Raw genomic sequence first — 23,342 nt, 5'->3', positions numbered from 1 at the left:
AAGAGGGCAATTTCCTCTATGCAGAATGGGAGATGAAATCAATGTTGGAGCAATTAACATGTGAGGGACGAGAAGCAAAGGGGCCGGGCACATGGGCGCTGATGGCAGGGCTGGGCTGGCGGAGGCTGCAGGATTAATCTCAAGGTCAGATGCTGCTGTGGATGACCTTGTGGGATTTGAGCAGGCACCTCCTTCCAGTTCCAGTTCTACCCCACTACTAGGGGGTTGTCCGTACCCTGAGAGCCCCTTTGCTCTCCTGGGGCAAGCCCTGAACTGTGGCTGATCGCTGCCAGATCCCCGGTGGGGCTGCACTGGCACGGAGTGGGTGGAGGGTCTGAGAACCCCAAGGTCAGTCCACGCCATTGAGAAGTCCCTCCTACTCCATTTGTTGTTTCCCTTCACCCTGGGACTCGCTTGCCTGGTGAGCTGCCTACCTGCTCCCTCCGCACCCCTAGAGAGCACAGTATTGTCCGGTAAGACTATCGGCCCTTCCTCCTCCACCTGCTGTTGGCTTCCTGCCCCCTGGTTCCTTCAGCCCAGCCAACACTGCAGCTTGGGAAGCAGGGTCTGACAACCCCGTGGGCATGGTGGAGGGTGTGAGTGGGGTTCTTCCCACCAGAGGGCGCCACAGGGCCAGAACCCAGCTGGCAAGGGGTGAGGCACTTCAGCTTCATTGTGCATTCAGAGCTTTGAGCCTGGAAGCCCTGCAGTCCTACCTGTTTGGTTAAGGCAGGCACAGGTGCTACCTCTGGCATCACAGCACCTACCCAGAAGGGCTCATATACCTGAGACTGGCCTGCAGGGCCCTTCGCTTGTGGCTGGAATGGAGTCTGGTGGTTCTGAACATCTCTGATTAAATCAGGGGCATGCAATTTTCATCCATGCCCTTATTTGACAGACAACACCTTTCCAGACATTGGATCCGTGAGGAATGGGTAAATGGGCTGGTGTAAAGTAGAGGTGAATGTGTCCAATCCCTAGTTTCACTGATGAAGCCCCCCAGTCCTTGGTCTACCAAAGGGGCCAAGCTAGGAAGAGGAGGGCAAGCGGGGTCCTGTCTCCATCCCTTGCCCCAGCTCCACTCCCTGTATCTGTCTGTTTTCTCCACCAGCTGTCAGCTTCTTACCTTCTCTATAGTGAGAGAATCGGGGTACACAGGAAAGTGGCTTCCCATCCCTGCCCTTCCTCTTCTGGTCATTCAGAAGGAAGTGGGGGAGGGTCTGTGAGCCCCATGGGGAGGGGGGAGGCTCTCTGTTCCTTAGGAACTACCTCAGTGTTTCCATGAGTCTCCTGGAGGTCTGCTCCGCCATCTGCAGAAGAGGGCTGTCCAAAGTCAGAACGGAGTGGAAGCCGGGGAGGGAGAAGCCGGACCTCTAATGCACTCCTTGGAATTTCCCATGTTTTCATCACTCACCTTCCTTTAAATATGAGCTTCTTCCTTCACTGTTTGGAGCCACTGATTTGGATGAGACTATGATCCATGCTCTGGCTCCCCCCACCCTCAGCCTCCACACAGAGTCTCCATTTAAAAAAAAAAGAACCCAAATTTAGCACTCGTGCCGCGTCCCTGTCTCACAGCCCGGCCCCTCCTGGGCCCCTTCAAGGCCGCTGCCTATTCCCTGGGGCCCCTGTGATTCCCCTCCTGTCCCTGCCTCTAGGGACCCCCTCTTCTTAGGTGGGGTCGAGCCCCCATCCCCCCTCAGCTTCCTTCAGCCTCATTTTTTTTCTTTGCTCTCTCTTTTCCAAGGGGGGCAGTGGAATTTATACAATATTTAAGCAGCCAGAGCCGAGTCCGGGAAGATATTATTAATGTAAAAGGGACGGGCTGCAAATGCTTTTGGACCTGGTTACAATTAGAGGGTGATTTTTCTAAAGGTCAATGAATTCAGATAATATCCACAGGGGGGAGAGAAATTTAATACCTTTTTAGTGAATTAATTAATTATAATATTATATCGGCTTGGGGTTCTTTTCCAGAGTGATTAAGGGAGCGATCTGTCTTCTGTGAGGCTGGGGAGCAGCGCCTGCTGCCAGTGAGGACCCTGTCTCTGGGCTCAGGATGGGGGCCCTTCCTTCTCTCACCCTGGGAGCTGGGGTGGCTGTGGGCAGCAGGGGAGAAGGGCACGGCCCTCCTCCCCTCAGCCTGTGCCCCCAGGCCCTCAGTGTTTTGGCTGCCCAGTCACTGTGAGGCCTGGAGAGGTGCGGCTGCAGGCCTTATGCTCACAGAAACCGAGGCCTGTACGATTCTGGGACTTGCCCTGGGCCCCACTGTGAGTAAGGACAGACCCGGGTAGCTGGCCGGAAACAATGAGAAGGCTCCCCCACCTCCCAGTAATCCAAGCCTTCTGGAAAATCTCCACTGGCTAAAGGCCTATGGAGCCACCTGTGAGGGCCCCATTCTTACCAGAAAGAGGCTCTTGAGGGGCCAGAGTATTCCCTGGTTCTGCTAGTAAAATGAAATTGCCCTAGGGGTGCTGATAAGTCACATTGCTGCTAGGCCTGATGAGGGTATAAGTTTTCTGTGCCTGAAATCACCCCGGGAAAGGTGCTTTTTACCTGCTTATTCGTTCATTCTCATGTTCAAGCGTTTGTTCAGTCAACAAACATTGTGCCATACTGCAGGCTGAAATAGCCCTTCCTGCCTCACCTCACCTCCTCTTGAGCCTCAGCTGCTCATCTTAACAGTGGAGGGTGAGCTGGGAACACTAACCTTCCACAGACCAAGGCAGGTTGACTAGAAGACTCTTCCATGCAGCCACGGGTTCTGGAAGGCAGAACCTAGCAGGAGTGGCAAGACCAGACAGGCCTGGTTTAAATGTGGGTTCTACCATGATTTTCTGTGTGATGGGTAGGGCTGGGGCAGCGGGGGTGTGGGGTGTGGGGGTGTGGGTGTGTGTGGGGGGAGTTCCCTGTGCCTCTTGTAATGGGAGGATTAGAATATGTACCTCCTGAGGTTGTTAGTTAAAGGAATTGAAAGAATCACCAAAGGGAAGTGCTAGGTGAGGCATCTCCATCAAGATGTGACTCCAGGGTGGGCCAGGGACTCAATTTCTTTTTCCTGTCGAAGGGGTGCCAGCAGAGGCACCCCTAGCCTGGGGAACTTTCTGGGGCAAGGGTGGGCCTGGGTTTTGCCTCTCCTCCTGCCCTACCTTCTTTCCCCTCCTGTCCCCCTTCTCCCTCTATGCCCCCTTTGGCCCTGGCTGCCTCCCTCCCCCACCTCTTCTTAGTTCCGTGTGCGGCGGGCCGGGGAGGGCCTTCCCATTGTACTATCTTTGGGCCCTAAATTAAAATTGATGACATCTTGAAATGAGCAGTGAGGGTAATTTTGCTTCTGAGCCGGGATGCTAATGAGGCCCCTTAATGGTGCGAACGCGGAGCTGACGGGTCGTGTGTCACGCGCCATGGTGAGGGGGGTAATGGCCGCGGTAAGTGCCAGTAATTACACCCTGTCTCGCTGTATTTTGGCAGGCCTGGTGGGAGAGCGGGGGCTCAATCACCGGGGGCGGGGGCACCCCCCACCCACGGGGGTCTGACAGCCAGAGATACCCTCCTCGGCCCAGCAGGGGGGAGGGACGCCTCAACTCCAGCCCCACTTCCAGCCCACCTAGAACCAGGAGCAGGGTGGGGGGGGCACACAGGGCTGCAGGCACACAGTCACACACGTGACAGTCACCCCATGTGCACCCCCAGTGCATACACAGCACTCACACCCCCAGTATGCTCCCCCACATCCACTCCACACCTTCAACAGACAGCCCTAAGCCCACCCCCTTGGGGCACACATGTCCAGGACACAGGCACCCACGTGTGCACACAATAGTGTGGCACCCTGAGCACCTACTGTGCTTCCTGTCTATTATCTCTAACCCTCCCGCTCTCTTAGGAAGCAGGTATTTGTATTCTCATTTTATGATGCAGAAAGTGAGATCACAGCTCTGCCCAGGCAGCGCCAGCGGCAGGGTGGAATTCAGGTCTACTGACAGTGTCATCTCTGCGCCCACATCTCTTAAGTGCGTGCAGACCTCTCGGGGCACAAACACATGCATCCTGGGATTGCACACGTGTGCAGCCTGCTCAGGTCCCATCTACTCTCTGTGCACCCAGAGGCAAACACCAATGCACCTCGCAGACGCACCCATGCAGCTGACACACATGTGCATGCATATGCTTAGCGCACACATAGATATTCGCAGAACATGTGCACACGCTCAGGTCACACAGCATTAACACTCTGAGCACATTCAGTGCACCAGTCACTACCCCAGACTTCAGCATCTCAATTTGGAAAGACAGGGAAAAGTCCTGCCCCGCTTTTCTCCCCAGCACCTGACTGGCTAAATGACAGCCGCCAAAGGGAGTGTGACGTGCCCTCTGACAGTTTCCCTTCAGAAACACATACTGGGTGCACAAACACACACTGCACACATGTGCACATTACATGTGGTGCTTAAGCTCTCCATACATGTAACAGTCCTTAGACCCAGTATTGCATGCCCACTATACACATGCATGAGCACACACGCGTGCAAGTGTACCTATTAGTGGAACTGAAAACACCGCAAAGCCTGTGGGGACTTGCCAAGTGCATATTCCCCCCACGCCAAACGTCCTCACCTACGATGACAGTAGAGGGTGAAGCATGGACTTTGGAGCTTGCCTGCCTCTGTCCTTGACCTGGGTCTATCTCTTTACTTGCTGTGTGACCTTGAACAAGTTACTTACCTTCTCTGTGTCTCATTTTTCTCCTCTGTAAAATAGTAGTAGCATAAAATAATAGTAAAATAATAGTAGCATACCTGCCTCATGGAGATATTGTGAGGGTTAGATGAATTAACAGATGTAAAAGATTTAGTGCCTGGCACACAGAAAGTACATGCAGGAGCTAGGGCTTTATGACAAAAGATATGTGTCAGGGTATGAGGAAGTGCGCAGTGGAAGGCAGAAGAGGGAGTGCCTACCTAAGGCTGAGGTGGTCAGGGTGGACTTCCTAGAGGAAGAAAGATTTAGGTTAGGCCTCGAAGAACTGTGTCCACAGTTTATTTATATTTTTGAGTTGGTAATTATTTTAAATTTTTTAATTTTTAAATTTTTTTTACATCATTGTTCATTTTTAAACAATATTTGCTTCCCCCCACCCTCTCAGGTGTAGTCCCCATAGAGTTTCCTTCCCCAAGGCACCCATGTTCCATCACCTCAGTCCCCTGTGCTCCTCCCTCCCTCCCTCTGATCCCTCTCCCTCCTCCTCCCCTGCAGGATGTCTCTGGTTTATAATTGTCTGTTTTTGCTTTGTTGTGTTTTGTACTGTTATTATTTTTTACACTGATGTCTTATTTGGTTCCCCTACATTCCTGCTATAAGTGAAACCATCCGATATTTTTCTTTTTCTTTCTGGCTTATTTCACTGAGCATCATTCCTTCTGGCTCCATCCATGTTGCTGCGAATGGCATGAGTTTATCTTTTTTGATTGCTGAATAATATTCCATTATGTATATATGTACCACATCTTCTTGATCCAGTCATCTATTTTTGGGCATTTGGGTTGTTTCCAGATTTTACCTATTGTAAATAGTGCTGCAATAAACATAGGGGCACAAGTGTTCTTTTGAGTCAATGTTTTTGCGTCCTGTGGGGAGATCCCTAGCAGTGGAATTGCCGGGTCATATGGTAGCTCCATTTTTAGTGGACCAAGGAAACTCTAGACAGCTTTCCTTAGTGGCTGGACCAGTTTGCATTCCCACCAGCACTGTAGGAGAGTTCTTTTTTCACCGCATCCTTGCCACATTTGTTGTAGCTAGTTTTTTTGACACGTGCCATTCTCACTGGTGTAAGGTGGTATCTCAGTGTGGTTTTGATTTGCATTTCCCCATGCTAAGGGATGTTGAACATTTTTGCATATACCTGGTGGCCATTTGCATTTCCTCTTTGGAGAAATGTCTTTTAAGTTCTTCTGCCCATTTCTGGACTGGATTGATCAGTCCCTTATCAGTTGGATGGAGTGCAAAGATTTTTTCCCAGTCAGTGGGGTGTCTGTCTGTTTTGGTTAATGTCTCTTTTGCTGTGCAGAAGCTTTTCAGTTTGATGTAATCCCAGCTGTTTATCTTTTCCTTGACTTTCTTTGCTTTGGGTGAGCACCTACTCTGTACCCAGCTGTGTGTTAAGTGCTTTGTAGAAATTAACCTGTGAGTTCTCTGTGATCCCCAAGAGGTGAATATTGTCATGTCCATGTAATGGGGGAGGAGAAAAGGCACAGAGAAATGTCCACAGACAGGAAGGGCTTGGAAAAGACAAGGAGAGGAGGGCAGGGGAATTCCAGGTGGGAGACAGCATGTGTTAGAAATAGAGCAACAGATGGCAGACACCCCCAGAGGGTTTCCTTGATACACTGAAACAGTTTCCAGATAATGAGAAGGGGGTGAGCATCTGGAGGGGCGTTCTGACCTAATTGCTGCCTTTCTGGCAGTGACACCAGGGACCTGGTGGGGGAGGTGGGGGTGACTGGCACTGCCCAAGGCAGGCTGGCGCAGGGACGGGTGCCGGGCATCTTCGCCTCCCCTCCCTTCCCCGCCAGAGCCCGGGCACCACCAGTGAGGGCAGGGATGGTGGTGCTGAGCATCCTGGGCTGGTTTTCTTTTCCTGTCCAGAGAAGGACTCGGGAGGGCAAGAAGGAGGAAGTGGCTAGGAGCAATGGGCAAATCTCTATCCACCCTGCCCTGTCAGCATCGCCACGCCCCGAGGCTGGTCTCTGGACTCTTGAGAAATAACCCACGTATGAAGACTCCTCAGATGGGCCACAGCATCCCTTTTGGCCTCATGCTCATTAAACCATGTCAGGGCCTGACAAGCTGGCTCTAGTCCTGGTTCACCGAGATCAGAGGGTGTGTGTGCGTGTGTGTGTGTGTGTGTGTGTGTGTGTGTGTGTTTGCTACTCCTTTTTCAGTGCATCTTTCAATACCCAGCCAACATTAGTGTCCATCCTCTACAAAGCTTGCTTCAAACACTTTGCCCCCCGCCCCCACCCCCAAGCCCACATCTTGAATCCCTAGGTCAGTAGCAGAACACGAAGAAGCGACTAAGTCTCATCTGGGCGGGTACTTCTTTCTATAGTTGGCCTATGTCCTGGGCCCTGCCCCTGCCTCTTCCTCTTTCTCACCTGCTCCTGACCCACTAGGCCACCTGCCCGCCCCCCTCCCTCCAGGTGGCCTTTCCTCCTGAGGGAGCTGCTGTTCCCACAACAGCTGGTCTTAGTTCCCAGTGTCCCACAGGCCCCAACCCTGCCCACCAGAGACCCAAATCGGAGGCCACACACATCCACGTCTGGCCCTCTGTTTTTCAAATGACCCTTCTTTCATGGTACCCTCTTGCCAACACAGCAGGAAGGGCAGGAAGAGAGGGGTGTCTCCCACCTCCACACCAGCAGATTAGTCTCCCATCTCCACCCATGTCTCTCTGCTTTTGTTTTTATTCCCTTCTGTTGGGATGGGTGTAGTGGAGGGTGTGACAACCTGACCCCTGAGGCTGAGGACCCCTTGGGTTCAGTGTGTATTTTGTCCAGCCACAACCGGGGTAGCCTTTGCTGTGTGCTGTGTCTGAGCCCTGGCAGGCAGGGGAGGGGGTGTCTATTGTGGGATCGTGTCATTTATTGTCCAAGTCAGGCCACTTGAGGGTGAATAGGACACTATGAATGAACACATCGGGGCAAGAGCTGAAAGCTAATACAGTCTGGGGGGACTAAGGTGACTGTGGTCACTACATCTATCCGTGGGGTCACAATATCTCAGGTGGGCTGGGCTGGGTGGGTGTGTGTGCCCCATTTTGGCCAGAGAGGCTGGGCCACCTAGGGGGGCTTGCTCAGAAGCCAGACTGTTGGGAGTCAGGGGCAAGTGTGACATCCTGGAGACAAGAAAGGTGGAGCTGCTGGGAATAGCTACCAAGGCAGTGGAGAGGAAATTCAGGGGTGGGAGAGAAGGATGTGGAACCCCAAATCCCTAGATACTCTCCAGGAGGTACCAACAACCTTCATGATAGAAGACAATAGCTTCTGCCCTTATTGGGCTTTGGCTTTGGAAGGCAGGCATCCCCCAGACGCTGTTCGTGCTTTTAGCTCACCAATCCTCGCAAAGAGCCCACGGGGGTGCTACTATTGTAATCCCCATTGTACAGAGGAGGAAGCTGAGGCACAGAGACTGAGGGTAGCTCCGCCAATAGCACACAGTTCAGAAAGCAGAGCTGGGATTTGAACCCAGGCAGCCTGTCCCTGTCCCTGAGCACTGCGCTGGGTTCTAGAGAGAAACTGGACTGTGTTCCTGAGGATGGACGCTACCTCTCCACTTCACCTCTGTAAGGGCAGGACAGGACACTGAGCAGGTTGTCTATGATCCGAGCAGATGGGGTTAGAAGAGTCCTGGCGCCCTCAGTGCCTTTTGAAGGATTTTATTGGGATTTACCAGGTACATGGCAGGCAGAGGTGCCAGGAGGCTGGCAGGCCTCCCAGCCCCCAGCAAGTTTTCACTCTTTCTGGGCTCTCCGGCCTTCTCTCGGGGCCTCAGTGCTTCTCTTTCACTCCTTTTATTGCTCTCATTCTCTCTGCTTCTGCTGGCGTCCCTGTGACGCTGCCCTTGTAAGCCCAGTCTCAGCCCAGGTGAATCCCACCTACATGTGTCCGTACCCTCTTCCAGGTGCCCGCCATCAGGCATGCATTCAGGACCGCAAGGATCCATCATCAGTCCTAATGGCGGGAGGGCAGAGAAGCCTGATACTTTTTAAACTTACCCTACAACCTCCCAGTGTGGAACATGGCGGGGGCTGCAAAGTTTGCAGAGGCAGCGGGGAGCAGCTCGGCTTCGGTGTCGCATCTGGGTTTGGCATCGACTCCATTACTACTGAGCTGTGAGACTCCCGGGTCCAGTTTCACCCTCCAGGAGCCTCTCCTCATCTAGAACATACCTGTTGTCTTGGGTGGCACGGGGTCTGGATGCTAAGCTGTGGAAGGTGAGCCAGCAGTTAGGTGTTTCCAGAATGCTAAGTCCCTCCCCTCCTGCTCCCCGCTGGGCAAGCTGGGCTCCCCTGACTCCAAGGAGGCCAAAATTTGAGGCTCCTGAGCACTGAGCACACACACTTCAGGCTTGATTTGGGCCAGGGGTTTTGAAGGAGGAAGGCTGCAGGATTCCAAATCGTAGGTGCTCAGACAGTAGAAGTTGTTCTATTTATGTTGTTACCACGGCAGGGCACCTGGTGAGGCTGGGGCAGTGTGAACGTCTCCACCCAGCCTGCCCTCTCCCTCTTGGATCAGTAGGGGCTCGGGGCTGAGCTGGGGGAGGCGGCTGCCACCTGCCATGGGCTCCTCAGGTGCCTTAGCTGGTGGGTCCAGAAAGGGGGAGGGGAGAAGGAGGATGCTTCTAATGAACAATTAGTGTCTGCTGCGTGGCTAATCATGAGGTTCTGTGTAATTAAGAAGCTAATTAATGCTGTGTCAATTAAGGTTTAATTAGTCTCCTCTTTGCAGAAGACTGAAAGACCCTCATGCTGGAAGCTTCTGGAATGGAAGGTGGGTGGGCTGGGGAAATGAATGCAAGGAGAGACAATGCATGTGAAGGGAAGCTCCACTTCCTCTTGTATCTGCTCCAGTTCTTGGATCAGTGACTCAGCTCTACCCGGTTGGACCTGATCATGGAGATTTTAGGGACCAGTGAGGCTGTCCCCCACCACCAGGGTTTGCTCACTCCAGAGTGACTTCACCCCTACACAGCTCCCGTGGAAGGGGTCCTTCAGGCCTTGCACCTTCCTTGCCACACGTCCTTTAGGGTAAATTCAGCTGTTCCCCCTTGAGGTAGGTAAGGGAGACAAAAGCCCTGGGCTTTTGTGACTGGCTTTTCACTTAGTGTCACGTTGTCCTACAATTTTTGCTCCCACCCACAGCACTGTGGCGGACAGCACTGAACAAAAAACTTTCAAGCACATCTTGAATTTCTTTCGGGTATATTCCTAGAAGTGAAATTGCTGAGACAAAAGACGAGGCAATGGGTTCGATCTGTCTCTCACCCACTTCCTGCCTTCAGTGTCTATCCCAGCCTTTTGGGGTCGTCCCTACCTGACACCGCCCTTTTCTGGGGGCTTTACCATTTCCCCTACCTCCACTCCTGTCTCCTTTCTCTACCCCTCCATTCTCTCCTCCTGATTCTGTCCTCAACAGTCTGGCTTCTGCTTCCATGGATGCCTTCGCTGGACGACTCCTCCATGTTTAAGGATGAAGGCCCTACTCTTGGTGATCCTTCAAAGTTGATAGCACCCTCACTGTCTTTGGCTGTTTTCTGGGGCACCTCCAGAAATTCACACTACCCCTCCCCAGAGAGCCCACCTGCCATGGCATCGATTGGTTTTTCCTCTTAATTCCAAATTTCCCAAACCAAATACTAGCTGTTCCATGACGCTTCCTTCCCCTGACTCACAAGTGCTGTCTCTGGTTTTGGAGCAACTTGGAACACAGAAGGCTGCAGACGCCACCCCAGGCTTCCACTGCGGGGTGCAGGGCAGGGTGGATTTTCTGGTCTGTGGCAGGGTAAGAGGGGTATGTTGGGAGGGGGCAGGAGGGCGGTGGTGTTGCTTGCGGAAAGCGTGCTGCCCTGTGCTTGGAGGGAGACACTCAGCACCATTTCTCTCTGGCCTGGAGTTATCATTTTCAGTTGAACAATCATTTCTGAGCATTTTCTGGAAGCTAGACCCTGGTCTAGGAGATAAAGAGACAAACCCTGGCCCTGCAGGGTGGCTATAGATTAGTGGGAGAGGAGACGTGTAAAAGACCCTCGAAAGACATGGGGAATGTGGGCCATGGGCTGCCCTGGTACTACTTCTCCCCGCCCCACCTCCCAGGAGGTGGTGGGGAATCCAGCTTGCTGGAATCCAGTGGGGAGGGAAACCAGAAAGATTTGGCTTGAGGAGGGGAGGAAATGAAGTAGAGAGCAGAGAGAATTGTCCCCATTTGACAACTTTTTCTAATTAGGGACCAATTATGTCCTCAGGTAACTAATTGGGGTCCTGGTAGATTTTATAACTTACTATGTAATTATTGGTCAGTAATTTATCAGGATGAAATTTGGAGGAAAATAATTTATAATAACATTTTGGGGTTTTTGTTTTTTTTTTTGTCCTGGGGCCTTTGCCCAAAAAACAAATGAGGTGACCTGATGCCAGCCTCAATGCCTCTTCCCTTCCCACCGTGTTCTGCTGCCTCCCTTGTTCTTCCCCATGTTTTCCAGTGGGTCTCTGGCACCTTCCTGGTCCCTGAACCCCAGAAGTTGGCCATTTACTTAGAAACCATTGGCCAAACCCACAAGGATATAGGGGTCATCTGTATTTTTGTCCTTTCTAGCATCCATCCAGCTTTCGGTAACACAGGGCTATTCTGCATTAGGAAACTGCTACATTGCACACACACACACACACACACACACATACACGCACACACACACACACACAGATTTATTTAACCCCACAACCCAGTGATATGATTATTTCCATTATCCACATTTGACAGATGAGAAAACTAAGATATCAAGAGATTAAGTAATGTATATACAATTTTGCAGTGAAGAAATTACCCAGTGTGTTTGGAGAATGTCCATCATTCTTGATTTATAATGTCCAACACAACTAGTAAGAGGCACGAGGACAGAAAACAACAAAGGCTGGTCTCTAGGCCCATGCTCGTGTGCCAAACTGCCCTCACCACAAAGTTGTTCTGCCTCAGTTCCCTTTGTGAAATCACTCCTTCTCCATTTATTAAAATGGCTTTATTGTGGTGTAAGGACACTTATTGTACTTTTTAAAGTTGATAAGTAGTTAATTGATTAGCTAGTTAATTAGTTAATTAATTAATTGATTGATTGATTCTGTAGTTGAACCAGGAAAGGCTTTATTAGAGACTCATGAATGCAGAAACCAGTGTCAAGGAACAGATTTTAGCCTGGCTTCTTAAGCTACTATTTAATAAGATTTGACATATGTTTCCACCAATGAAAGGATCACCACAACTAACATAGCAGCATATGAACCCCTTCCAAAAATTTTCTTGTGTTCCTTTATAATCCCTCCCTACTCCACCCTTTCCCCAGGTAACCACTTTCTGTCACAACAGATTAGTTTGTATTTTCTAGAATTTAACATAAGTGGGATCACACTGTATGTAACCCTTTTTTCTCTTTCTGTGGACATAATTATTTTGAGACTCATCCATGTTGCTACATGTATCAATATTCCATCCTTTTATTGCTGAATAATATTCCATTGTGTGGCTACATCACAGTTTGTTTATCCATGCACACTTTGATAGATGAAGGTTGCTCAAAAGTCAGTCAATCATTGTTTTCCTCTTTTGGTTTCTGCTTTGTTGTTTGTCCTAAGGCATATTTACCAAACTCCAGATCACAAAGATATTCTTCCTATGTTTAACTTCAGGATATTTTTTTAAGATTTTTTTAAATTTTTTATACAAGAACTGGGGTACAGTGAGATGGGGAGAGAATTCACCAGAGATAGAGCAGGGAGGAGAACAGACAGACGGACCAAAGACACTGCTGAGGGGAGCAGCAGGTGAGGCAGGAGAGGTCTGCCGTACCATGTGGGTTTCTCCCTGGCCAGCTGGGAATCGAACCCGCACTGCAGAGGCTGCAGACAACTTCACAGGGTGGCTCTCAACCCACTGCGCCACCGGGGAGACCCTCCTTTAAGATTTTCACTTTTAACTTTTTACATAATGAATGTACATAGATAGATATTAATTTTTTTACAGGTGCATATCCAGTTGCTCCAGGATGATTTGTTGAGAAGACCATCCTGTTCTGTTGAATTGCCTTGGTAATTTTGTTGAAAATTGACCATATAAAAGTGCATCTATTTCTGGGCTTTCTATTCTGTTTGATTAATTTGTTTGTCTATCAGTTTGAGTAATTAATTAATCTATTTGTCTTGATAACTACAATTTATTTATAAATCAGGTACTATAAGTTCTCTAATTTTCTCTCTTTCAAAGTTGTTTTTGGCTACTCTAGTTTTTTTTTTTTTCTCTAAATATGAATTTCAGAATCAGCTTCTCAACTTCCACATAAAAGCTTGCTGGAATCTTGATTGGGATTGAATTGAATCTATAGGTCAGTTTGGGGGAGAATGGACTTTGGTCCGTCTGTCCTCAACAATAATGGAGTTTTCTGGCTAGGAATATGTATATCTTTTCATTTCTTCTTTCATCTCTCTCAGCAATGTTTTAATTTGGTAGCGTGCCAGTCTTGCACATCTTTTGTCAGATTTATCACTAAGTATTTTATGGCTTTCAATGCTTTTTAAAACGCTTTTCTGGTAATTTTGGCCTTATTAGAGGTTTATCAGCTATATTAATTTTTCTCAAAGAATCTACTTTAGGTTTTTCTGTTTTCTAATGCATTGATTTCTGCTCTGCTCTTTATTATTTTCTTCTGCTCATTATAGGTTCTGTTTGCTTTTCTTTTTCTAGGTTATTTTTTTTTTTAGGTGGAAGTCTGATCATTTATTTCAAATTTTTTTCATTTCTAATAAAGGCATTTAGTGGTATCATTTGTCCTCTGAGTACTGGTTTAGCTGCCTCCTGCACATCTTGATATGTTGTGTTTTCATTGTCATTCAGGTCAAAATATTTCCTGTAATGTGGGGGTGGTAAGGCTGGAAGCCCTGTGAGGGCCTCCCTCCCTCCTCATGGTGGACTCACTCCCAAAGGCTTACTCTCCTCTGTGGTATGCTTGCTGATCTCTCAGCCACACAGCTGGATGCTCTGCCCTGGCAGCCCTCCAGCTGGCCTTGAAGCATCTGGAGGGGCAGCAGCACAGGTTCCCAGGGGCTCTGACATTCCAGAACTGAGATGTCAACGGGTAGTATGAAAATGACCTCTGGTGGCCTTCTACTCTTCCCAAGAAAGAGGAGACACAGTTGGCCGTTGCGTCTGCCAATTGCCTGTGTGTCCTCAGATCAATCCTTGCCCTTCTTCTGCTCTGAATCACCAGGGCAATGGCTGCATTTCTTGGGCTCCTGTATCAGCTGGCATCCATTGGCGTTCAGCCAGTGGCGTTCAGCCACTGGAGGGAGATTGTAGGAAAGAAGGAAGGGAGAGCTCAGGGTTCTTGTCTCCCTTTCTCTTTGCCTGGTGCGGCCTCTTCAGCAGTAGCTGTGTCCCCTCTGCTGTCCCGCCCGCCCCCCACAGCCCTCTTCTGTGGGCAAAGTTTTTTTTTTTTTAAGATTTATTTATGCATACAAGAGCTGGGGTGTAGATCAGAGGTGTGTGTGGGGGTGAGAGGATTCACCAGAGGCAGAATGGGGAACAGAACAGGCAGACTGACCGAAATACCCTGCTGAGGGGAGTAGTGGGCAAGCCAGGAGAGGTCTGCTGCCCCATGTGGGTAGCTCCCTGGCTGGGGATCAAACTCGTGCTGCAGTGGTGGCAGCTAGCTTCATAGTGCTGTGTCTTAACACCTTGCGCCACCAGGGAGGCCCTGTGGGCACAGTTTCTGCTAGGCAGCCTCTGCTGTGGCTCTAGCATGCTCCCAGTGGTGCTGACTGCTGGGCTCTGCTCACACCATCTCCTCCTGGCTCCCTCTATCCCTTTCCAGTGTTGCTGGTCTCTGGGGTGCCACATCATCCAACTTCAAGGGGTTCCATTCACACAGAATCATGAGAGTGGTGGCCCTCAAAGGTTTTCAATGGGAACACACTGGCAGGATTCATGGTGACTTTTAGCAGAAAAAAAATCACTTGGGGCCCCTGTCCCTGGAGGAATGGGGTGTGTCTTAAGCATCTGCTTTTGTTTTGTCTTCCCAGCAACTATTTCCTGCTTCCTCTCCTACAGTCTCCCCTGCTTTGGAGAACATCTCCTCTTCCCCTCCATTGGTTCTGATGAGACTCTCGCTACAGCCTCCTCCCCATCAGGAGCAAAAGGGTGACCCAGGCCCAGTCAATCAAGAGTCCCATGCTCCTGGCAGCAGTGACTTGTCCAGAGGATGGCGTGTGATCCGAGAGAGCCGCGGGGTCCTTTCCTAGCAGTGATAAACTATGCAAAGAATCCTTTTTCCCATGGGAGTTACTGGCACCTCTATTTCCTTGCCCTCCTCCACCCACCAATGTGGAGACGTGTCTGCAATCAGAGACACTGAGGACAACACACAGGTAAGTCACAGAGTGGAGAGAGAAGGAAGGAGAAAGAGAATCTTGGTGCCATTAGGCCCCCAGCTCTTACTGATTGTTAAAGATCTTTCTTTAATTTTACAAATACCAGACTGTTCCTTCCAGCTATGGGAGCCAATAAATTCCTTTTTTGCTTAAGTTGGTTTGCATAGAATTTCTGTCACTAGCATGGTAGAAATAGAGCTTTCTGGATTCCTTGCCAGGAAAGTGAGACTTTGGGGCAACCTCCACATTCCTCTCATAGAGCAATGAATGCCAAGAGAAGGGAGGTAGATCAGTCAGTATGTTTTTAGCTACAAATCAAAGAAAGCACAATTAAAGAGACTTAAATAGGAATTATCACAGGAAGATACTCTGAACAGAAAATTTGGAGGTCATGTGGTTCCAGGGTTGGGTAATCCGGTGGCTCAAAGATGTCCTCAGGAACAGATATTTTCCTTTCTTTTACTCTGGCAATCCTTGCGGGGGGGGGGGGTTGTCCTGACCCCCTAGACTGGCTCCTCTCACAGTCCTACGGTGGCTTTCCATGTCAGAAAACAATCACTAAGGGCAGAAAGGGGCAAACCTTCGTGTCTCATTGGCCACGGTGGTGTCTCATGCCCTTTCTTCAAGCACTTACTGGCCAGGGAGTGAGACCACCGTGACTGGTTTCAACCGATCATTATTTACCTCAGTAACTGAAGCCTGCTCTCCTTGAAGCACATGTGGCTTAGAGGGGAGTGAACTAAATCTGGGGTCTGTTAAAAAAAGGAAGAGGCAAATAACTTTTGGGTTGTCGAGAAAAACAGCTATTCCCAAATATCCATTTTCCATTGCTCCCCCCAAAATAAGAAATTTCCAATGGACATATGGCTCTTTTGCACATCTCCCAGCTGTCTTTGCTGCTGAATATGACCATGTGACTACATTATAGCCAATGGGGAGTTAGCAGCTTCTGGAGTCTTCTTTAAGAGACATCTGGTATGAGCCTTTTGCTCTCTTTTCTGTTCTTTCCTTCATTTGCTGCCAGGAATGTGGATGCCACCAGCCTGGACCATGAGAACAAGAACCAGGGTAGAGCAGAGCCAGGAGGAGCCTGGGGTACGAGAACCTCAGGAAGAGCCTGCTAGCCAGGCTCTGAACCACTGGCTCCAAGCTTAGCAACACAACGGGGAAATTCACTTGTGGCAGGTGCAATCCCAGTGAACACAGGGAGGAAGTCCCCAGTGTCTGGACAGGAAGTGACTGTCCGGATGTCTCAGCAAGTCAGCAGAGAACCTAAGTCAGGACCCAAGTCCCCTCACTCTTAGCACAGTAGTCTGTTTTCTAGGAGGCAGTAATGTGACGTGAGACACATTCAGGCATTAAAGCCAGGAGACCGAGGTCTAGACGAGGCACTGTGCCTGCTTAGAGAAGGCATCCTGAAAATAGTTAACTTCCTCAAGTCAAATTCCCCCTTTGTAAATTGGTAATGATTTTCAGGCACTGAGTATTTGAGTAGGCTTTGCATGTTAAGACGTTTAATAGGAATTTCTAACGATGGATGAACATTGACTGTGGAGTCAGTTTTGTAGCAAATATGGCTGCCAGCTTCCAAGATGGCCTCCAGTGATTCCTGTATTCGGGTCTCTATTCAAGCCCTCATGTCCCTGTCATGTTGAATAGGGCTGATGTGTGTACTCCAGAGCCTGATGCAGAAACAATGACAAGGACTCAAAGGCCAGGCCGTAATGGACATTGTGGCTAGGGGGAGTCAGCTGCAGTGGTGTGAGGAGTCTCAGCAGCCCTCTGGAAAGGTGCATCTTCAAGGAACCCAGGCCTTCTGCTAATGGGCAGCACAAACTCACCAGCTGTGCCAGGAAACTGCCTTAGAAACAGTTCCTCCAGGGCCTCCTCTGGTGGCGCAGCGGTAGAGCACTGGGCTGCCCGCAGCCTCTGCAGCGCTGGTTCGATACCTGGCCGCCGGGCGAGGGTCCCACATGGAATGCAGACCTCTCCTGCCGTGCCCGCTGCTCCCCTCAGCAGTGTATTTCAGCACGTCTGCCTGTTCTGCTCTCTGCTCTGGCTCTGGTGAATCCTCTCACCCTCCCGCGCTTCTGACTGTACCCAGTGCTTGTGTAAATAAATAAATAAATCTTAAAAAAAAAATCAATTCATTTAAAAAAACCAAAAAACAAAACAGTTCCTCCAGCCCGGCAGGCTGTCAGATGACTATAGCTATGGCTGCCATCTTAACAGCAACCTCATGAGAGACCCTGAACCAGATCCACCCAGCTCAGTCACGTCCACATTCCTGAGCACAGAAACAGTGTGAAGGTGTAAACGTTCAAGGCTGTTTGAAGCTGTTAGGTTTGGGTTATTTATGAAACAGTGTTAGGTAACAAATGCTGTACCTATTCACTATTCATATTAGTTCCCTCTCCTTTCTGCTTCTTTCCCTTTTCTCTTCTGCTCTACTACCTCCCACCATGCGAATCTCACTTCCCAAAGATGCTGCCAGTGAGGTCTTAGGATGCTTGGATCTACTCACCCTATAGAGAAAGGCTCTGGTGGACTCAAAGGAGGGAAGAATTCAGAGTGAGGCCTCGAAGGCCTCAAAATCTCAAGTCTGCTTCAGGACACCAGTTCAGGTCACAGGTGTGATGTCAAAGAAAACATGATGAGTCAGGGCTTGAGAACTGGTTCTCATGCAGCCGGGGAGCTAAGCAGACCTGGGATCTTAGCTAAGTCACTGTTCTCTGCCTTCTTTTGTAAAATAAGGGAATGGGGCTGAAAAACCCCTTTGCTCCCTTCCCATTCATGAGTCAACTTGTTTATCCATCTTTGTTTGTTTGTTTATCCATTCTCCATAATGCCATTTGGGGGCTGTCACGAATGTCAGCTTACTGAGAACATTCTAGTCCATGCTTTTGGGAACATGCATATGTGCCCCCTCTCCAGCAGGGAATCACTGGATTATATGTAACTTTTTTTTTTTGAAGTACAACATCTATGCATAAAGTGTACGCATCATACAGTGTAACTCAGTGAGTTTTTATAAGAAGGCATTCATCGAACCAGGGCCCAGATTAAGAAACAGTAGTTTACCAGCCTTCTAGAAGTCTTGCACGCCCCCCTTCCAACCCTGTACCCTAGAGTAACAACGGGTAACAGTAACTGACTTCCAAACCATGAATTGGTTTTGCCTGTCCTTGTAAGTTATGTAAGAAGGATCATGCAGGGTGTTTCTTGCGTGCCTGGCTTCTTTCATTCCACTCTGAGTTTGTGAGATTCGTCCAGATGTCATGAGTGGTTACAGATTGTTCATTCTTACTGCTGTGGAGAGTTCCATGGTGTTCCACAATTTGTTTATCCATTCTACCACTCGCGGACAGTAGGTTCTAGTTGGGGGCTTTTATCACTGGTATTGCTTTAATTACTGGTGGTGTTATTATCACTGGCATCTGCGTCTTTTGGAGTGTGCGTGCCCATACCCCTGCTTCCTGTGTGCCCAGAAGGCACGCTGGGTCCACATTAGTAGATTTTGTTAAGAAGATGCGCCAGTTTCCACTCTCCATGGCAGAGTACCAGGGTTCCTGGCTCTGGATAGCCTCATGAGGTGGGAAATCTTTAAGTTACAGCACAACGGGGGAGCTGGCCTGGAAAAATCTGGACTTCCCCACCCTGAATCCACCCTGAGAGTGGTGGCAGAGTCAAGGCTGAGTGAGAGAAGGAGTTGCAGCCTGTAGAGAGGTAGAGAGTCTGGAAGGGCTGTCTGTCTCTCACTTTTCTCCTCAGCTAACTAGGTAGAGGAGACTGAGGAGACCCAGCTATACTCAGGTGACCCCAACACCATAGAGACTGAAACTCACCTTCTCTCTGTGGGACCTGTCCCCATGTTCTCCTCACAGGGAAGTTGGAATGACCCAGCCCTGTGACTGGCCTATGCTGGCAGATCCAAAGTGGGCTCCCCAGCAGCTAGCCCACAGTCAGTCAGCCACTGCACACCTATCATTCTCATTGCGAGTGAAGGGCCTGCTTGTTCCCAGGGCCTTAGTGAGTAGCCTCTGGCCAATCCCTGCCTGTCAGTATCAACCTCTTTGCCTGAGGACTTCCTTCCACAGCCCAGTAGGGCTGTGAGTGTCAGAAAATCGACAATTCCTGGGACTGGCCCTCCACCAGTGGTCGTGGGTTTAGGGTTCATATATCTCAGCTCCTTGGGAGGCACATGTCCTCTGGGATGGAGCTCCTGACCCTGCAGTGGTAACCAATCTGATAATACCTGATTGTTCTTCCTTCCAGTCTCACTTCCCCCTCCCCAACTGCTATTTCTCCTTAGAAAACTTGCTTGTGCTCAAGTCCTTTTCTGGGGCCTACTTCCAGGGAAGTGGACCCCAGAAGACCCCATGTGACCCAGCCTGGGCGGAGATGGAAGTAGAAGTCTGCTAGGAGTTTTTGGAAAAATGTTTCTCCCCCTCTGATAAAAGGCACCAGAGGAGAAAGACTCTCCCCCACCTCCCATTTTTTGTTCTGTGTGGGATGCTTGTGTAAGCTTGATGCCCGGGACTGCAGCAGCCACTCTGTGGCCAGCAGGGGAGACATGGACTACATGCTAAGGATGACAGAGCAGGAGGGATGCCAGGCACTTTGATGGCATCTCTGTTTCCTAATCAGCTCAGGGTCACCTACCTTTGCACTTCCTGTTAAGGAGACAATAGGGTCTGTAGGGATTAAACCACCTCTATTTGGGTTTCCTGCTGCTGGCAGATAACTCAGAGGTTACCTTTGGAATCAACATCCCTCCACTACCGCCCAAAACCCCCAATCTGAGGCACTAGAGGACAATGAGACAGACTCAGGGAGGACGGAGAACAGACCTGAACTCCACAGGTGGCTGGGCCTCTGGAGCTGAGGAGCAGAGGTCCCAGGAGGGAGTGGGGCATGTGGGCTGTGGGTATCTGGGGTCCCAAGGACAGGGGGTGGGGAAGAAGGCAAATCCCCCATTAATCTGTCCAGGGTGAGTGTTGTTATTGTTATTATTATGAGGCATCTCAAGGCTCACACTCATCTTGGCCTGGCTGGGCCCCACTAATGGCCCCATAAATCCCAGCCATAAAGAGTAATGGGGGGAGACAAATGAGATAATTAGGAATAAATCTCACCGAGGTCTCTATTCAGCAGCGTCCCTGGAACTGGCCAATCTTCCAAGCCATTAGCCAGGCCCCTAATTAATGCTGAGCTGCCCTGGCTGCGTGCGGAGACTCCAGCACGGGAGGGACCAGGGCTGAGGGGTGCCACTGCCCCCACAGCCCAAGGCAGGCGACCTTGAGACGAGGTGAGGGACGGTGCTCGCAGCCTGCCTGCTTCACTTTTCTGCCTCCCTGGGGCCTTGTGGGCTCTTTGTCCGCACTGTCCCGTCTGCCTCCACGTCTCTGCCGCCTCTTCTTCACCTCACTCCATCACCATCTACCTCTCATCTGTTTCTCTCTTATCAGACCATCGCGGCGGGCAGCGTTGAGCCACGGAAGGTCTGAGATAGCAGGAATCACGGGGCCACCTGTAATAACCTGCCACTCTGTCCTCCCTGCCACCAGTCTATCCTGGGGCAGGGACCCCATCTCTATCCCCGCTCCCAGCCCTTGGAACAGCAGGGCCCCCCGAGCCCTGTGGCAGCCCAGCCCCCTCGCAGCGCCTCTCACTGTGAGAGAGCTCTCTGGCCTCGCCTGCATTCGCAGCTCCCAGACTTGTGCCTCCTCTGGCCCCACACAGGGTCGTCTGATCCCACAGTGACTTCTGTGGTTTTAATCTGCCAGGCTTCTCCCCTCTTTTTGTTCCAGCACCCCTGCTTCATTGGAGAGCTCCCTTTCCTTGACTCCACATGGTCCAGGAGGGGCAGGCCCCTCGAGGTCCCCCATCCCCTGGCACTGTGACTGGCCTGGGGTGCGCCTCAGCCTGTGTGCAGAATTGGCAGGTAGACCCAGTGTGTGAACATGCTGCCCTCCCACCTTCTTGGCCCCTACCCATCTGGGTAGCGCTGAAACCAGGAAGAGGCAGGCTAGAGCTGGTGGGAACTGGGGCACAGTGGCTGCTCCGGGGCTGGAAAGATAGTAAAAGCAGGTGAGGGGCATGGGAAGGGGGTGGAGGGTGAGAGGGTCGTCGGGTGATGGGAGGGCTGCGGTTCCAGGGACCATGCCGTGTCTCCTTGCCATCCTAGGTAAGTCAGGATGTGGAAAGGAGCCTAACATGGAGGCGATAGGGGCCAGGTCTGTCCCCTCTGCTGCTCCCATGTGTGACTGTGTCCCTACTGCTCCCCCAAGCCCCCTGCTCCGGGTCTGGCCTAGGAGCAACCACATGCTTTCCCACCACTCGGCTGTGGGGGGCGTCTGCACAGGTGTCCTGAGACCCTCAGGACCCGGGTGCCGCCCCTATGCCTGGTGAAGGCCCTGGGGCGGGACTATTCAGAGTTGTGCTGTCCGGGGTGCCCCTGCCGTGGGGGTGGCAGGGCCTGAAGCTCAGTTTGCCTTGCTCTGTGTGCAAAAACAGGGAATGCCAATAAATTGTGCCGAAGAATGGGAGAAGCTTCTGGGACAGTGGAGAGAGAGGGGCTGGCCGATCACCTCTCCCCTCCCCAGCCATCCCCCGGCTCAGCTACTGGCTTGGTCAGGGGCAAAATCTCCTGGGTCTGGCACACAAGATCACCCAGGGATCCCTTATTTTGGGCTCATCACCTTCTCCTCCCGCAAGCCTGGTAATGGCAGCCCAGCTTAAGAGTGCGACCTCTCAGGGCCTCCCTGGCGGTGCAGCGGTTGAGCGCTGGGTTGCGAAGCTGCCTGCAGCCTCTGCAGCACCGGTTCGATCCCCGGCTGCTCCCCGGCCACCGAAGGAGGGTCCCACATGGCGCGCAGACCTCTCCTGCCGCCCGCTGCTCCCCTCAGCAGTGTACTTCGGTCCTTCTGCCTGCTCTGCTCCCCGCTCTGGCTCCGGTGAATTCTCTCACCCTCCCCCGCTTCTGACTGTACCCAGTGCTTGTATAAATAAATAAATAAATAAACAAACAAACAAAAAAAATGAGGGCGACCTCTCAGGACATCTCTCGGGCAAAAGTGAGTCCATCTGCCGCTCGTAGAGGAGAAGGAAATCAGTTTGTAATCTTGGGTCCATTCCCTGGATACTGTAGCAACCATGAGATTCCCAGAGTCGCATCACACAGAGAAACTGAGGAGAGTGGGGATGCTTCTTCCTCACCAGCCACAGCAGAGCCAGGGCTAGCGCTGACCTCTGGATCAGACCAGCTGGATGGAGAGCAGAGACTGGGAGTCGAGAACAGCCATGGGGCTGGGTGGGGGGAGGTCAGGGCTACCCTGAGGGGCAGCTGGGCAGGGTTGGGTGAGGGGCAGCTAAGACAAATGCCATCTACTTGCAGCTGGGATGAGGCCCCTGGGCAGGATGGGAGGTGTGGGGTGGTGGGGCAGGCAGGGATGAGGAGACACGGTTCTGCAGTGCAGCACGCCAACCATGGCTGGCAGGGGTTGCAGGCTTTGAAATGTGAAGTGTGTGTGTGTGTGTAGCGTGTGTGTGTGTGTAGCATGTGTGTGTGTGAGACTTTTGGAATGTGATGTGACTGAATGGAGAGTCTGTGTGAGTGTGAGAGTGTGTGGGTATGTGTGTTGGAGGAGGGTGCTAAATCCTCCTGTCCTACCCCCACGGCGCTCAGCCTCTCGGGTTTCAGCCACTGTCCTAAAGAAAACCGCCCAGAGCTGCAGCAGGAAATCGCTATTTGGATTGCAGAGGTGCCTCTTCCTGCCACGGCCACCCCTCCCCCGTGGCCCCCATGGAGGGGAGAGGGCCAGGGAGGGGGCCTTCCTGCCCACCTGGACCAGACCTCCAGTTGGTCAGGAGCTCCCTCCACCGGGTCCTCCCCGCCTCTCTAAGTCCCTCAGACCCCAGCCTGAGCACGGCTGAGGGAGAACCCATTCCCTCATTGTCAGGGCCAAGGGGCGTAGCAGTAAGAGAAGTGGACACTCCTTTGGTCCCGGGTGGGAGTGGGTGATGGTGTCAAAGTCACAAACTCGGGGCCCTTTGGCCCAGCAACCGCTTTCAGGAACATTCCACAGCTATAGCTCATTCGTGCAAGAGGCTGCGTTCAGACCACTTTGTCTGCAACATGGAAGGCAATGTCGCTCGT

The sequence above is a fragment of the Talpa occidentalis genome, unplaced genomic scaffold, assembly GCF_014898055.3.
Source record: "Talpa occidentalis isolate TD23 unplaced genomic scaffold, MPIMG_talOcc4v2.1 talOcc4.2, whole genome shotgun sequence".
Classification (NCBI taxonomy): Eukaryota; Metazoa; Chordata; class Mammalia; order Eulipotyphla; family Talpidae; genus Talpa; species Talpa occidentalis.
Note: the sequence above shows the minus strand (reverse complement) of the source record.